The sequence below is a fragment of the Thermobia domestica genome, chromosome 4, assembly GCF_964235325.1.
Source record: "Thermobia domestica chromosome 4, izTheDome1.hap1.1, whole genome shotgun sequence".
Classification (NCBI taxonomy): Eukaryota; Metazoa; Arthropoda; class Insecta; order Zygentoma; family Lepismatidae; genus Thermobia; species Thermobia domestica.
The window spans coordinates 300,234,734-300,240,733 of NC_137457.1; the positions used below are offsets into that span (position 1 = coordinate 300,234,734).

Here is a 6,000-nt window from a genome sequence, read left to right on the forward strand (position 1 = left end):
ATAATAGAAATATGTAATCTAGGTAATTTTGAGATTGAAATATGAACATTTAAATGTATATGTTACCAGCATAATCATTTTACACTGAATTTGACAATACTTCATACCGCGAGGACGTAGGTTGTGGTACGTGCTTCTAATAATTTACAGGACCAGTGAGGTATCCCTCGTACATAGTTCAAAATGTAAAAAGAGGACTTACAGTGTTAATTATCGAACACAGATAACTCGAACACGACCGACTACCTTGCGTACCAATTCTCACTTAATTTCTCTGAAGTTTAAGTGACACTTGGCAAAGCATGTTATGTATCCTGGTGAAGGGAGATTTACAAGTTAATGCATATTGGTTATTAAGTGCATGGATAAATAGAAGCGACCTTCCACATCAGCGATAACAAAGTAATCTGTTTTTTCTGTAGAATTTAGAAATTTATCCCCTCACCTAAATAGGAAAATACCTTCTTAGTAATTCATAGTAATACTTGCCCCTGTAGATAAAAGAAGTAGAAAGTTGGTGAATTTTTAATGTAACTTCAATAACTTATGTTACTTATTTTCATTTTTAATTTTTTAACTTTTATTTTTTTGTTAGAACAAATATTGAGAATACGTTATCTGGATAATGAATTACGGTGTGTTGATTATAGATACCCTTAAAAATCAAACAGGTAAAAATTGAAGTGTTACGTTATGTCTTTGATATTTCACCAGTTTGTAAATGTCGCTCACTTTAGACAATTATTTTAAAGTACTATTTTGGATATGAATAATATCCTAGAGAATAATTTTATAAGCGCATGCTTAAATAATTGCGTAAAAATTGATAATATACCTATAAATTCATAATAATACATACTCATGTGAAAAACTTACAATTATATGCCCACTCGTTACTACAAGCAAGAAATGCCCATCCCGTTCGTCCCTTAAGGGTTGGACAGGGCAGGTAGGGTGAATTACGGTAGCGAAAACGAAATGAAACTAATTATGTGCGTAGACGAAGATCTTCTTTAATGATATGCTTCAAACTGCTGCAATGTAAACGATCACTTATGTGCTACGCAGTTACTGAAAGCTAGAATCATGTATATTTCCATTTATGGTAAGACAAATTTGTAAGCTCATGAAGGAAATGGCCATATCATCCAGGCATGTGCGACCTTAAAGAAGGTCCTTATAGAAACTACAGTCACTATTCATGCTGCAACCTATTAATCATCATTTTCTTAATATTCATGTTTGTTTACCTCAGTACTGAATATGATGATGCAAAAAGTGAATACCAGCAATTACTGTTGTTTCAATCACATATTGTAACTAGAGTTCCTTCACGGAATCCCATTCAAAATGAAGTCTTTTGAATTTGCTGATAAAGTTGTGGAGACCTTCAACCTTGTGTATTATACTACAGTTGTGTAATCATGGCCTTCGACGTACAATTTGCATGCATTTCAATCACCGTTCTTTGAAACGAAACAATGTTTTAGTTTAATGCCATACGAATATCTTATTTTGGCTAGTGAGAACGAATGTGTTTTGTATTTCCATTGCTCTTTAATACACTTGATAAATGTTTGATAATACTTGACAAAAAATAACTCCCATGACAGGAACAATCTATTAATACTATATTTTTAGCAGTAAACATAATTTTGTAAACATTACAAAAGGTCATTTACCTATCACCTTTAGTATAATAATAAAGTGATTTATGTAAAGATATTGTTCCATTTCCTTATTTTTCCTTTCTTTTTTCTTTTTTTTATCAGCACGCAAATTTCACCTATCTTTTGTATCAGTTTCCTGTTCTATCGCGACGAGGTGCTACAAAGAAGTGCGGATCTAAAGTTAATTTGAAAAAGTGTACATTACCTCGTGTGCACTTCATTTGAATTCTTCCAGTTTGCATACCCTAAAAGTGTGTTTCGCACTGAAGAATTCACCCTAAGATTTTGTCAAAAAGAGAATTCTATGAGTAATCATAATATATCGGGATCTCACATTTGACATGTATAATAAGATAAAAATAGGTAATAAAATATGTACATTTTATAAAGTATACTTCATAAGGAAGATAAGATAAAGTGAACTGCGCAGATAGAAGCTTAACATAAATATGTTGAAAGGTATTCTACACAGAAGACAAGTGTTTTAATGGTATAGGTATCCTTTTTTATTATCCTCGTTTATGCATATAGTCACAGTCCCTGATGCGCCTGCTCCTACGGACCCTTTACCGCAATACCACGTGATTTCGCTTCTGCAATAACTCGGCTCGATAAGGTTCGTCCTTTTAAGTGGTCACTACCAAAATTTAGTATTTATGATGACGCGTGTTTTACGTATTGCAGTATATATATCATATATATCTGCACACGCTGTATTCATACTTATATGTACTAAAGTCAATCTACACCAATCAATGCATCTGCTCACTTACAAAACACTTTCTACCTCAACAAGAGTGAATTTACTGATAAAAGAATTCACCATTTCATCAATGTAAATATGTTCCCAAAAATTATGAAAGTACCAAAAAAATATGTTGGAACATTAGAAAAGCGAAATAAAAAGCAATGTGTATTTGACGCGTCTTCCAACCCCATCCAAAATAAATTACTGTGAGTAACAATGATCTCTTTTCTAGGTAATGGTGATCTGGAAAGATTATAAAGGTATCGCGTTTTTATGCTAGCACCCGCTTTGCTAAAATAAATAACAAAGAAATACAAACATTTAGAAATGGGAAAGCATAACGAACCGTGTGTTGTAACGTGGAGGTTTCGAAATAATTGATAAGAAATTCGAAATTGTAAGAGTCAAGGGGGCCAACAGAAGTAATTACTGAGAAATTACAATTCTTTTACACTTTGTGTATAAATACGGCGTCCGGAGCTTGGAATAAACACAATCCTTCAAGTGATGCGTGGCCGGTAAAAGAAATGCTATCCAATAGTTAGGGCAGGGCGATGCTGGTGCGCTGCACGATTAGTGATGGGTAAATTCCCGGGAAGATATTTTTCGGGAATATTCCCAAAAATGGGAATATCTCGGGAATTTATGTACAATCACAAATAAAACTGCATTTTATTACTATATTATAATTTCAAAGTTAAATTTTTATATCACAGTACATTATTACTGTTGCCCCAGAGAAGTCTTTAAAATCTATATTCTGAACGATGTTATTTTATTAATATTTTGTTATATTTAGAGAGTAAGCTTAAATGGATATTTATTTACAATATACTCTATGAAAGTAAATATGTTTCAAAAATGATATAGTAAGTCCACATACTTTTAAACGGCTAAACAGTTTAAAATTACATGTAAGTGTATTTTCTAAGCTTGACTCTAGTACACTGATATTATAAAGATACTAAATTTTTAAATGTTTTAAACAAATTAGGTTGGATAACTGCCAGAAGACACATATCGCACCATCTTGTCAACATCTGCGCATAAATATGTATGTTTACAATATTTGCAAGATACTTTCCTATCTTTATAATTTTGCATGTAACATTGACACACACGACCTTTGTGCCTACCGATTTTTTTGAAATTTCATGCGTAAATTCACATGTAAGAGAAGTCCGAGTACCTCTTCAGAAATTCGAGTCAGAGAGAGGAGACATCTATTATTAACGGTGGTTCAGGGCTTATTAACAGTAGTTCATTTCTATTTCTACATAATTCTACATTACTTTACAAAATAGATCCTTTTCGTCATTTGTAAATTACTACTTTGCTACTTTTGGCTATTGTTTAGCTTTAATTTTGCACCTGCTTTTTTGCGATATTCTATTCCGATGCGGTTGTTTTATGGCTTCGTACTTTAAATTACGATACCAACATTAAATTCAGACAGCATTGCCGAGCGAGCGTAAGCGAGTGAAGGGAGGTTAGAACACAGCTGGCACGTTGTTTTCTATCTTCCTTGCCAACAATTCACTTTCTCTTCTCAAATAAATTACTTCCATTTACCTTTACGGTTTGTACAAATTCCCTACTGCCTAAAAAAATTGTGTTCCATACTTTCTTGACTACTTGAACACCACTATCAACTCCTTTCTTCCGCAAATCATCCTACTTTTTGCTAATTTTGGCTTCCCAATTCGAAACAATTACTCTACTTTTAAGTGTAAATGGAAATGGAACTTAAAAAATCATATTATTAGTTATAAAAAGTCAGAGAAATAATATTAAATTTTTTAACCTTCAAATTCTTTAAAACCCAGAAGTAAATCATAATACATTAAAATAAAGTAATTAGTCATATCGTTCTTATAATTTGGAAGATAAAGAAATGGAAATAAATTCCTTCTCGGGAATTTATAGGCCACGGAAAAACCCCGAGAATATTCCCATTTTTTAAATTTCTTCCCACCGGAAATATTCCCACTGCCCATCACTATGCACGACAGCACAGTGCTGTGCCCAAGAGAATCAGGTGCGTCAGCGACGGTGAGCACATGCGGAAGGGAGTGTAGTGGAAACTAGTACACTACGATAATCATTCGAGACTCAACACTATTTGCTATGGTTTCATTTTTGTAACGCTCTACATGTAAGCATTATTCCTACTTCTGCACAGTGTACAGAAATACATCCCCGGAAGAAAGTAGTATTTAGTAGTGACCTTTCATATTCAATTACCTATCTGTATTAAAGCGCTGTTATTGATTTTACACTAGTAACCCCACACTTCTAAACGTAAATCACAGCTGTGCTACTTTGTATTTATTTCTGTTCCCAGCAGAAATGTTTCTTATAGTATGTCTTTGCAAGCAAAGTAACGAATTTTACCTGTTAATTTTCCTAAATCCGGTATTCCAAACTGAACCAGTACCTGCTGTAGAAGTATCTTATATCAAGCGGTTTTATTTATCTGAGATTGTTGTAAATATATTCGATTCATTAAGGAAATTTATTATTACAATAGTAAAAATGTTATTTAAAGATTGAGTTATTGAAAGATATTACCGATTACCACCAACAATCTGATCGAAGAATTGATGTATGAAAAAGAAGAAATTATAACATTATAAAATACGCAAACATTCACTCTTTTCAATTTTACAAAAATTACCAATATTTATAATTAACATTAGGGCAGCGACTATCGAGTCAACTCGGCAAAGTCACTAAAATTGGTAATTTCTCTGCTGTAATATTGATTACCAACCATATCAGATACAAGCACTGTTGCCAAAATGTTGACAAAAAAAGTCGCTAAACGATAGGTGAAATATGTATAACTTTGGGTAAAAAAAAAAAAAACGCTAAAAAAAAGTATTTTGTGAAATACGTTGTATATAAACTTGCTTTAAAGTTGTAGATGTAAAGTAAACAATATGTTCTACCAACATCTCTGTCAACAGGGCGCAATCAATCCTTGAATTTACGAATCATTTCACATTGTTTCGGGTACTTTAGTTCATGCTTTGGAGTAAAAATAGCAGGACCGGATCTAAGAAATATTGCGCCCTGGGCAAAGACGTATATCTTTCCTAATTTCTCCCAGTTTTGCATCGAAATGGCGCTCCCTATATACTATCAACCAGCTGCGCCCCGGGGCAAATGCTCCGAATTGACCCCCCTATATCCGGCCCTGCATAATAGTTTCGAAATAATTAACACTATAGTAATTACTTTATGCATTTTAAAAAAGAAAGTGAAGAATAATTTAAAGATCCCAAATGACAAATATACAAAACACGCACTTAGCTTTTATTCACGCATTTATAGCTAATCTCGTTACTACCCGTAATTTTGTAAAGGGCCGGATCTTGAATCCTGCGAAATACGCATTGGCAGGAGGCGAAAGGTGAGGAGGGCACCAAACTGGAAAGGAATTTTGTGTTTTAAATGTGAATATCTATTGGAGAAAATGTTATGATAATATATGTTCCAAATAGCCTCAAATAAATATTTTACAGACAAAATAAAATACATCAAAAGGACAATAAAGTCGAATCTTTGCGTGGTTGGCTG

At 33.2% G+C, this 6,000-nt stretch overlaps 1 protein-coding gene across 6 annotated transcripts in view; it reads right to left on the minus strand.

Moving 5' to 3' along the window:
* LOC145684243 (uncharacterized) overlaps positions 1–5,216 on the minus strand; it is a 36,688-nt gene extending 31,472 nt beyond the window's left edge. For 2 of the 6 annotated variants that reach the window (XM_081756350.1, XM_081756351.1), the window contains exon 1: positions 4,990–5,200. The gene's annotated coding sequence lies outside the window, so the exon portion shown is untranslated. Of the gene's footprint in view, positions 1–4,812 lie in introns of all 6 variants that reach the window. The other 4 variants (XM_081756348.1, XM_081756349.1, XM_081756354.1 and 1 more) reach the window with 3 other exon arrangements.
* Between the last annotated feature and the right edge of the window lie 784 nt (positions 5,217–6,000).